Raw genomic sequence first — 12526 nt, forward strand, 5'->3', positions numbered from 1 at the left:
CTACCGCTGTGCTATCGCTCCATCTATGAATTGGTTAGAGAAATATGAAGAAATATTATCAAAGATGATGATGGTTATCAGTGCCAAGTACTCCAAGGAAAATGAGGAGGGTAAAGAAAAGCAAATAAAGCAAACAATATTGTATTGGAAAGTTTAGTAAACTTGACAATAGAACAACTAGAATTTGTAGATTTTTCCTTTTCTGCGACTTGTGGTTTGTTATGAGCAGATGCAGCTCAAACCAATGGTGATAAATCCCCAGATGCTGAACAAAGTGCTGGCCAGGTTGTGATTGCTGACCAGTGGTGCTGGAGTAGGTGGCTCTGGGCCTGCGTCAGCCTGCGAGCTGCTATTGCTGTTTTTCCTCATTGTCCAACATAAAACCTTCAGGAAAATACAGAATGAAGAGCTGAAGAGACAAGCAGACACTCCACAAGTGCTCTTTATGAATAGAACTTTCAGAACTCCTGTGGTACCATCAGGCTGAAGTAACCAATAATGAAGACAAGCTGGAGTTTGATGCTAGGTCAATCCTGAAACAGGGTCATTCTGAAAAGGAGAAGTTGGCCTCTGAAGACTGAACCAAATGATTTGGGAAAATCGAAGCCATTCTTGTACTGGGAATACCAAGTATTGGTAATACAAAGGCCATTCTCTCTCATTCACAGCCCATTACACTATGGTCCAGGAGGGCCAGCATAGGGTAGATGACGAAGTCAATGTTTGTTTTATTCTATTTATTAAGGTGGATGACCACATCTATGAAGTTGATGAACAAGAGCCATAGATCTACTTTTGCATATTAGTCCCGTAGTGATGGTTCCAACATGTGTGCAGAGAACTTGGCATATATAAGCAAAGGGAAGCCTGCTGTGGTCCTTGGCAAGGCAGTCTAATATCCTGAGAGAGGCTTCAGAGTGCCCGTCTTTACTTCTACATAAACACTTATTCTCTCTCAGTGCATTCTAAGATGTGTTCACAGTTGTAGCACACAGCTGTCTCCTTTGGTTCTAGAGATATGCTCTTTCCCTTAGTCACACCCACACCTGAACAGAGCTAAACTGTGGATGGAGAGGAGTTGGGTATAAGCTTCAAAGGATGATGCATCTTCTACCTCCCATGGTATGTCTTGAATCTCAATATCGATTGCTTTAAATGGACCTTATGTTTTTGTGTCTGTATGTGAAGGCCTTTGATATCGCTGGTTTGTCCTTAAAAAACAAAACAAAACAACTTTTCTGCTGAAAACAGATTTACCTTGAAAAATAAAACAAAGCAAAATATAGAAAAAGCTAGAATCTCTAGTTTCTATAAAATTTGTACTTTTTGAAGAACTTTCCTATGTTTCTTAGGTATATATTCCTATGCATGCTAATATGCACACACTTAAACATAATAATATTGTATTTCCTTTTCTTTTTTCCTCCCTGTATTTTAGAAGGAAAAGATCTGAGTATTTTTCCTAAATAAACCTTATGATGTTAATGAAATCTATTTTTTTCTTTATATCCTACCTCTAGCACCAGTTCTGTGATTGACACTAAGCTGCATTTTATAATCTATGAAAATGAATGAATGAAATTAGAACATTTTAGTGCACATCTTGGTCTTTGGTGAAAAGATTAATGAATATTCAGATCCTAAATATTGCTGATGCAAAATGTTAAATATTTTTCTTGTTCTCTAAAAATTATAGTCTGCATGGAAGGGGAGATAAGACAAAATCATCCAAGATTATTTGGTCTTGAATTGAATTGAGTATAGCATTGATGGATTCATAGAGCAGTAATGCAGTAAACTTATTTTTAAAGTATTGAACTAATGGAGCTTGAGTGATGAAAGAGCAGTAGTGCACTTGCTTGCATGCTGTTAACCCAGCTTTGATTTCTGGTATCCCGTATGGTCTCCCAACTCACCAGGAGTGATTCTTGAATGAAGAGCCAGGAGTGAACCCTGAGCATTGCTAGGTGTAACCCAATAAACAAATAAATAAATAAATAAATGCAATATTGAACCATTACTCTCCCCTACCTTGAAGTAACTTGTCCCTCTTATCTTTTCTAGGAAACTCATTCCATCAATATTCAGTCCCTGTATTTAATATGGAAATGTACAGGATGTGTTTTGGCTACTGAGTTGGCTTTTCTAAATAAGGCCTGACAAAGCAAGAGCCTCCAGAATCCTAATGGTATGCCCAATGCCTAGAACTTTTTGTATATGTATATTTATTATATCTGCTAGTGAATATTTCAGGTATCCCTAAAGGTAGAGGTGCCTGTTATTTACAGTAAAGAATTCGTGGGACTGAAGAAATAGTACAGTAGGTAAGGTGATTGCTTTGAATGTGGCCAACCCAGATTCAATCCCCAGTATCCCATATGATCTCCTCAGTACTGTCAGGATAGATTATTAAGTGTAGAGCTAGGAATAGCCCCTAGCATCACCAAGTGTCACTCCCTCAAAGCAAACAAATAAATAAACAAAACTAAGCAAATAAAGAATTTGTGACAATTTTTAAAAAGTTAGTTAAAACATGACTGTTGGTGATGTTAACTATTTACATGAAAGAATGTTTTTCTAGATACACTGTCACTGTCCTCCCATTGTTCATCTATTTGCTCCAGTGGGCCCAGTAACATTTCCATTTTGAGACTTGTTATTACTGTGTTTGGCATATTGAATACGCCACAGGTAGCTGGCCAGGCTTTGCCGTGGAGGTGAGATACTCTCAGTAGCTTGCCGGGCTCTCCGAGAGGGGCAGAAGAATCAAACCCGGCTCAGCCGGGTTGGCTGTGCATAAGGCAAACAACCTATTGCTGTGCTATTGCTCCAACCTCTAAAGAATATTAACTATAGAAATTTTGTTGTGCCTAATTTTCACATGCCAATACTACACCATTTTTTCACATTATCATTCTATGACAGTTCTGATTTATTCCTTAATTCCTTCCTTATGTTTATTTTTTTCTTTGCAAAAAATGTGGACTAAACATTGTTGCAACTCATTTCTGCCATAAGTATCAAAAACTCCTATTCAGCAGACCACGAGCTAATACCTCATGACATAACAAAACATTCTCACAGAAAGGATAGTTTTAAGAAAAAATTAAAGAGAACCCTGGTTCCACATCTTCATGAGTTTTTTGGTTCTGACTTCTATGTGTGTGGACTTTATGTTCGTGCTAGTTGAATAAGGGAAACTTTTTATGAAGTTGCTTTAGAATTATAGATACCGACATATATTAACAACAAATTTCTGAAATTTTTGGTCAAAGCTCGGTTATATATTGTTGTCTAATCCACTAACTGGTAAGAAGGATGGGCCCACTATGATTGGTTTATATTATGCCAGGTCTTCCCTTTGATATTCAAAGAAAAATCCTATTTTCCTTGAAAATGCCAAGTACTTAACAAAACCAGAATTCATTAATGAAGAAGAAAAGAGAGAGTGGTTACTTCATTGGCAATACTGACACTCCTTATAGTAAATTAAATTGTTGAATTCTTTTGATTTAATTTTCTTCCCTTATTTTATCAAATGTTAACTATTCAGACTTGACTTTTCAATATTTCCATACAGTATCATATATTATAAATCAGTTATTGAGTGAAGTACAATTAAACAGAACATTTAAAATTTTGTCTCACTGTAATTTTTCTCTCACCACTCTACTCTAAATATCTCTAAGGGGAAAGTTGGTTTTATTAGGAGATATTGAATAGTTCTAAGTATATCAGGAGTTATGAATTTAATCCCCATATTAACTAAATTCTATAGTTAACTACTTCTTTTACCAACAATTTCTAGGTGCAGAGAAGATTCCCTGTAGGAGATGACAACTTAAGATAGCTGATACTGAGGGATACATGCGTTTTGGCAGAATGTATCTGTTAGGATTCTAGATCACATACTAGATGTTCTTAGCCAATTATGTGGACTCATTGTATTCTCAAAAGAAGGGCAAAAGCCAGAGAAAATTTATGAAAATATTAAAGTGGGAGAAAGTAATCCATTGAGTATCCAACCTCTAGTTTCTATCCTGAAAATCACGAGTGTATTTGATTATTTGAATTAGAAACTCTTCATGATATATTTATGAGTCTACTCTAAATCCATCATCTTAGGTCTATAGAAAAATCATCTCATTTATTAGAACTACAAAACTTTTAAGATAAGGTATCAGATACAATGGCATCTTCCCATGTTGCTGCAATAGTGCCAAAGAGCTCCCAGTTGGTGGACCTTTGGCACTATTGCGGCAACATGGGAAGATGCCATTGTTGACAACATCGATGAGGAATACGATCGACTGGTTCAGCACCTCCATGATTGTGCGAGGAACGCCAAGAGAGAGATAGCCACAAAAAAACGCCTGTCTTCGAAAACTCTTGGGCTTATTCGCCAACGTGGTTTGGCGCATGCTCAGGCAACGGCAAGCGAATGTCTGAGCTTGCAAAGCAGTTCAGAGATGTGATCAAGGAAGACCTCAAAGAGAGAAGAGCAGAAGTGCTGGTAGATGCGGCAGAAGCTGGGAAACGTATTCGTAACACCCGCCTGTCCTTCACCAACTACAAGACCAAGATGACTGCCCTCCAACGTCCTGATGGATCTATCACATCTTCCAGAATGGCAATGGAGAAGATTATCCATGACTTCTACTCAAATATCTTCGATAGCCATGTCCACTTGCCGACATACCAAATTCCACAGGATGGATATGTTGTTCCCAATGTTCTCCCTTCCAAAATCCGACACGCCATTTCGTCGGTAAAGAAACAAACAGCACCCGGCCCAGACAAGGTCAGACCTGAACACCTGAAGAACCTACCATCAGTACTCATCAATACACTGGCTCAGCTCTTCACTCGCTACCTGTCTGAATGCAAGGTTCCGTCCCAATGGAAAACCAGCAGGACCATACTACTGTTCAAGAAGGGAGACATCCATGACATTGGAAACTATCACCCGATATGCCTATTGTCTGTCATCTACAACTTGTTCACTCGAGTCATCCTAATTAGGATTGGCAGAACACTAGATGAAGGACAACCATGCGAGCAAGCAGGGTTCCGCAAAGGATTCAGCACCATCGACCATATCCACACAATAACCAAGCTCACTGAGGTTTCTCGGGAGTTCAAGATGCCGCTCTGTTTAACGTTCATTGATTTAAAGAAGGCCTTTGATTCTGTTGAGACGGAAGCGGTCATTGAAGCCCTAGACAATCAGGGCATTCAAGCCCAATACATCAAGATCCTCCATGAGCTGTATTGCGGATTCACTACCAGGATCTCACCATTCTACAAAGAAGTGATCGTTGATGTCAAGAGAGGGGTGCGACAGGGTGATACCATTTCACGAAACTTTTCAGTGCCACCCTTGAGAACATTATGCGACGACTGGAATGGGACGGAATGGGAGTGAAGATAGATGGTTGGCATCTACACCACCTCCGCTTTGCTGATGACATTGTTTTAATAACACCAAACATCAGCCAAGTGGCAAAAATGCTGGCTGACTTCGACCGTGAGTGTGGAAAGGTCGGACTACAGCTGAATCTTACGAAGACAATGTTTATGAGAAACAGCCTCGTTCCTGACGCCCCATTCGCTCTCAATGAAATGATCATCTCTGAATGCAACAGCTATGTGTAACTAGGTCGAGAAGTCAACATGACAAATGACCTGGCACCCGAGCACTCGAGCTGCACAGGAGGAAGAGAGCGGCTTGGAATGCCTTCAAGAAAGTCGAAGAAATAGCTATGAGGACGAAGAACACATCTCTTTGATTCCACTGTTCTTCCTGCATTAACATATGCCTCAGAGACCTGGGTCCTACGCAAACAGGATGAGAACGCTATTCGGGTCTCCCAAAGAGGAATTGAAAGAGCTATGCTTGGAATATCACGTTTCACTCAAATGAGAGAAAGAATCCGGAGTTCCGACCTCTGTCAATGATCAAGAATCAGGGATGCTGTCTCATTTTCCAAAGTGTCAAAAATCAGATGGGCTGGTCATGTAATGAGGTTTAGAGATGACCGCTGGACTAGAGCCATTACTGACTGGATTCCACGGAACGTCAAAAGATCGCGTGGCTGCCCACCTACCAGATGGTCAGACTTCTTCATCAAGATCATGAACGATTGGTTTGAGGCTCTTTATGTTCCTAGAGTGAACAGACGCCATTGGGCCATACTAGCATGTGACAGGGACAAATGGAGACGTTACTGGAGCCCACTCGAGCAAATTGACTATTAACAGGAAGTCAAGTGATCAAGTGATCAAGTATCAGATACTAAATTCATATCTATAATGTATCTTGGACAGGTTGAAGTTGAAGTAAGTTTTTCTATATTTACTGGGGACTGGAGCGATAGCACAGCAGGTAGGGCGTTCGCCTTACAAGCGGCCAACATGGCCAACCCGAGTTCTATTCCTCCGCCCCTCTCAGAGAACCCGGCAAGCTACCGAGAGTATTCGATATGCCAGACACAGTAACAACCAAGTCTCCAATGGAGACGTTACTGGGCCCGCTCGAGCAAATCAACGATCAACGGATGGCCTTTACCTTTACTGGGGATTGAATGATTAAATAAAACAGTGGTTCATAAAGACACTTTTTTTTTCTGTACTGTGGACCGAACCCAAGCCCTCACACATACAAATACATTTGACTGCTGCATCACATTCATCAAAAGGACTTCTTGATCTGATGAGCTTACTCTTCCTCACAAGTACAAGTCTATTTCCTTCTGGTATATGATATTATTATTGTGAATCTTCCTGCTGTTCAGCTTGATGAACACAGGTAGATATTTGATCAATCTTTTGTATACTACATTTTATTTTGAGACTTTTTATTTTATTTTTATTTATTTTGGGGAGGGGGTTTGTGGCCACATTTGTCAGTTCTCAGCAATTATTCATGCCTCTATGATCAGGGATCACTGCTGGATCACTGCTAGCAATAGTCTGGAGATACTATAACATGTAGGAATCAATCTAGGTTCTGCCACATGCAAGAATAGAACATTAAACCTTGTACTATCTCTTCTGCCTCAAGAAGATGTTTTAGTATGCAAAACTTAAGTTTCTTATTGAGACATAGTTAAGGTAACATGAACATTGATGACTGATTTTCACTATAGACCGCAGATCCACAGTTGAATCAGAATTACAATATTATTAAAAAAAAAAAAAACAGGGAAAAAGGACTTGCAATTTGTCCTTGGGAGTCTCGTGTGGCTCCAGTCAGCTATTAAGTCTTAAATTTACTCTTCTCCTCATTCTTTTTTCATTTAGATTGAGGATTTTCCCTCTAATGATAACAGTGTTTCTTTTCTCTTTTTTTATTTATTAGCTATATATTTTAAGTTGTTGTCTTAGGATATATTATGAACATTTCTAGTTTCTCACAATTTACCTTCAACTGATATTTTACCTCACTTTCTTTCTAGGTTTGGTGGCACTATTGTCATATATTTTGTACCTACATATGTTATGAAAGTAAACATGCATTATAATTTTTCTCTTAACAGTAAATATCTTTTAAAAGATGAAATAATTTAGAAACAATATATTTCATTCTAACCTACCTATTATCCATTTTGGTATTCTTCATTCCTTTGTGTGACACCATATTTCCAGTTTGTGTCATTTTTATTGTGCCTGAGGGACTTGCCTCAATACTCTCTATAATAGAGGGTTGTTGGTAATTACGTTTTTCCTAGCTTTTGGATGTCTGAGAGAATACTTTATTTTCCCTTTGTTTTTTAAAAGATATTTTTACTGGATATAGAATTTTATGTTGATATGTATATTCTTCTGTTTCTTTCAACATTTTAAAGAAAAATTTTCACACTATATTCTACACTACAGTTTTCATCATAAATGTGTTGCAATTCTTTTAAATGTATATGTTGTGTTTGTTATAATATTGTTATTACATATTTCAAATAATTTAATTATACTTTGTACTGGTATAGTTTCATTCATGATTTTGTTACTGATTTTTATTGAGTTTTTTTTAATCTGTAAAGCCTTCAACTTTAAAAAGAATGGGAAATTATTGGGCATTATAGTTAAAATAATTTTTGCTGCCCTTCCTGTTTGATAGTTCCAATTAAAGTTACGTACTATTTAAAGTGATTTCTCAACTTCCAGATGTTAATTTTGTTTATTACTCTATTTTTAAGTTCATTAATCTTTTCTTCATTGTTTAATATTTTTTGTTAATTGTACCTAGTAAAAATTTTGTCAAATATTGCATGATTTTTCTTTTAGAAATTTATTTGGGTATTAGAGTAATAGTACAGTGGTAGAATGCTTGCCTTGAACTCAGGTGACCTAGGTTGGATCCCTGAGCACCAATAGGATTGATCTCTGAGCACAGAATCAGGCATAAGATCTGAGCACCACCAGTGTGGCCCTCCCAAAACAAATTTTTAAAAAATGTGATTTGATTCTCTTGAATTTTATCAATAGCTCCAAGGTTCTTATTATTTCTATTATCTTCTTGAAAATATTCAATATAATTAAAATGACTTTTTCACTGTTTTTCTATAACAATTTTATCACCATGAATGGCAGAACCTAGCAAGCTACCCGTGGTGTATTCGATATGCCAAAAACAGTAACAATAATGGGCTTCATTCCCCTGACCCTGAAAGAGCCTCCAATATGGCAGCGTTGGGAAAGACGAGAAAGGAGAGAATGCAAAAATCTCCGAACCGGGAAGAACGAGATGTTACTGGCGCCTGCCCAAGTAAATCAATGAACAATGGGATGACAGTGATTATTTATTAATTTTTATCATATGCATCATCTCTGAAGGGGCTTCTATTTTTTATTTTTCCTTTCACCATGTATTATATTTTTATTTCTTTGCAAATAGAAAGTTTTAGATTTAATTATATTCTGAAATTTATTCCATCGCAAATATTAATATAGATATACATATTATTATGTCTATATTTGAAACTCAAATAGCTTAATTGGTTTTGACCAAGATTGAGTTTGAATTTTTTAGGTAGAACCAGAGTGGACTTACTGTAAAGCAAATATTTCTTCATTATTGAGGCAATCCCTTACTGTCTAATATGCCCTCAAGTATAATGTTTTAACATTTTCCTTGTAATGTGAACTCATTCTAGTCCTGTGTGAATTCCAGAGATTTTTCCCTGTTTCTTTTGAGTGGTTTTATTCCCTACCTTGGACAGCTTCCTCACAAGCAAGTGGTGGTCAGTACTAAATTGTATATTTAAAGGTGGCACTGTAGATCTCTGCAGCTCTCATTGTTTCTGTTTGAGACTCTATCTTCTTTTATGTTATGTCTCAACCCTAGGACCCGTCAAAAACTCTTTCATTTCTTCAATTTGAGAAAAATGTTGATATTCACTGGTTTCCCTTTCTCTAAAATAAAGCCTAGAAAATTTCCCACGGTGTCATATGTCATATAGGATCCAGAGACTATAACACCAAACTCCCGGAAGAGAACAAAGCAGAGTCTCCTACCCCCGTTCCTGACTGTCCTCACCAGGGACAGATGGCTGAAGACCTCCGGGACCCAGCCAAAGCCATGCTGAGACCACTCTCCACACGCTTGGATGAGGGATGAGCCTCACGCATGAAGGAACCACCAGAGGAACCCAGGTGTGTGGGACCCGGGGCTGAGATCTCCAAGCCTGCTCGGATTGGGAGTGGGCCTTCCAGTAGCTAGACAGTTACACCCACCAACTGCCGTGTAACCACATCAATGGCCAGGATCCAGAGACTATAACACCAAGCTCCCGGAAGTGTGTGGCCGCATTTGTGTCCGCTCAACTTCTTATTCTCTAGTTCTCGCTCTCAGAGAACCCAATAGGCTTCTGAGAGTATCATACCAGCACATTTGCCTGAATAGGAACACCTGTAAAGCTTATTTGTGTTTTCAGGCTACTGAGAATATTCCACCCACATGGCAGAGTCTGGCAAGCTATCTGTGGTATATTCGATATGCCAAATCCAGTAAATACAATGGGTCTCATTTCCCTGACCCTGAATACGGCAGTGTCGAGAAGGGTGTGGAAGGAGAGTCTGATAAAATGTCAAGGCTGAACTAGGCTGCCAAAACGAAGAAAGACAAAAATGATTGCCTGTACTTTCAATGCACGTGCGCTGGCATCGAATGCATCCATCAAGGACCTGATGGTACAAGCACGAAAGACATCATTGGTCTGACCGAAACGAGAAGGCATCAATCACATCAAGCCATTTTTGACACTGGAGAAGAAATGTTCCTTGAACATGTGAAAAAAGAGGCGTCAGTAGTGTTGGTGTCCTTGTCAACACGAACTTAGCCATGAGCATTGATTCATTCAAATGTCTAACAACCTGAATTGGATGATTACACTTGAATAGATGTGGCTCACTGCCAACAGTTTCTATCTTCGTTGTCTATGCACCAACATCCAATTATGATGAAGGAGAAATTGAGAAGTTCTACATGGATCTGGAGAAGTTCTATAAAGAAGACCATACCTTCTACAAGATCATTGTTGGTGATTTTAATGCCAAGATAGAAATGAGAAGATCAGCCGAAGAACTCCAAATCGGGACCCAAGGCCCAGAATGGAAAGAACAGGGTGACAGACTATCTGAGTTCATCATGTCGACCAAGACCATCCACGGTAACTCACAGTTCCAGAAGGGCAAATCTAAATTTTGCACATGGGAGTCTCCCGGTGGATGGTTCCACAATGAAATTGACCACATCATATTCAATTGATGGTTTTGCCTGACTGATGTGGTTGTTATCCCAAAATTCCAAACGGGATCGGACCACCGTCTCCTTCGTGCAAAATTCTACTTCAAAGAGCAGGGAGAAAGGAATACAAAGTTTAAGAAGAGAACTCCCAGAACGAAGACCAACTGGGAGCTCTTTGGCTCTGTTGAGGCAGCATGGGAAGATGCCGTCATTGACAACATTGATGAGGAATATGATTGACTGGTACAGCACCTCCATGATTGTGCGAGGAATGCCAAGAGAGAGATTATCACAAAAAAAGCCTGTCCACGAAAACTCTTGACCTTATTCGCCAACGTGGCTTGGCGCATGCCTCAGGCAACTGCAAGTGAATTTCCGAGCTTGCAAAGCAGTGCAGAGAAGTGATCAAGGAAGAACTCAAAGAGAGAAGAGCAGCAGTGCTGGCAGATGCAGCAGAAGCCAGGAAAAGCATTCGAAACGCCGCCTGTCCTTCACCAACTACAAGACCAAGATGACTGCCCTCCAATGTCCTGATGGATCTATCATATCTTCCAAAAGGGCAATGGAAAAGATTATTCATGACTTCTACTGAGATCTCTTTAATAGCCACATCCACCTGCCCACATACCAAATTCCGCAAGATGGATATGTTGTTCCCAACGTTCTCCCTTCTAAAATCTTACATACCACCTAGTCGGTAAAGAAATAAAGAGCACCTGGCCCAGACAAGGTCAGACCTGAACACCTGAAAAAACTACTGTCAGTACTCATCAATACACTGGCTTGGCTCTTCACACGCTGCCTGTCTGAATGCAAGTTTCCATCCCAATGGAAAACCAGCAGGACTGTACTACTACACAAGAAGGGAGACATCCACGACATTGGCAACTATCGCCCAATCTGCCTATTGTCTGTCATCTACAAGTTGTTCACTTGAGTCATCCTGAATAGGATTGGCAGAACGCTAGATGAAGGACAACCATGCAAGCAAGCTGGGTTCCACATGATTTAGCACCATCGACCATATCCACACAATAACTAAGCTCATTGAGGTTTCTCGGGAGATCAAGATGCCGCTCTGTCTAACATTCATTGATTTAAAGAAGGCTTTTGTTGAGACGAAAACGGTCATCGAAGCCTTAGCCAATCAGGGTGTTCAAACTCAATACATCTGGAACCTCCGTGAGTTGTATTACGGATTCACTACCAAGATCTCACCATTCTACAAAGAAGTGATCATTCATGTCAAGAGAGGGGTTCGGCAAGGTGATACTATTTCACCGAAACTCTTCAATGCCACCCTCGAGAACGTCATGTGATGTCTGGAATGGGAAGGAATGGGAGTGAAGATAGATGGTCGGCAACTACACCACCTCCGCTTTGTTGATGACATTGTTCTAATAACACCAAACATCAGCCAAGTGGCACAAATGCTGACCGATTTTGACTGAGAGTGTGGAAAGGTCGGATTACAAATGAATCTCACAAAGACAATGTTCATGAGAAACAGTCTTCTTCCTGACATTCCATTTGCTCTCAATGGAACAACCATCTCTGAATACAACAGTTATGTGTACGTAGGTCGAGAAGTCAAAATGAAGAATGACCTGGCACCTGAGTTGTGCAGGAGAAAGAGAGCGGCTTGGAATGCCTTCAAAAGCATCAAAGAAATAGCTAAGAAGACAAAGAACTTCCAGCTCTCGGCACATCTGTTCGATTCTACTGTTGTTCCTGTATTAACATATGCCTCAGAGATCTGGGCCCCGTGAAAACAGGATGAGA

General features: G+C 39.5%; 1 pseudogene; it reads left to right on the top strand.

Annotated features, from left to right (window-relative positions):
* Nucleotides 1-229: 229 nt before the first annotated feature.
* Nucleotides 230-787, top strand: LOC130019795 (ubiquitin carboxyl-terminal hydrolase isozyme L1-like; annotated as a pseudogene).
* Nucleotides 788-12526: the final 11739 nt, after the last annotated feature.

The sequence above is a fragment of the Sorex fumeus genome, unplaced genomic scaffold (assembly GCF_029834395.1).
Source record: "Sorex fumeus unplaced genomic scaffold, SorFum_2.1 ptg000009l, whole genome shotgun sequence".
NCBI lineage: Eukaryota > Metazoa > Chordata > Mammalia > Eulipotyphla > Soricidae > Sorex > Sorex fumeus.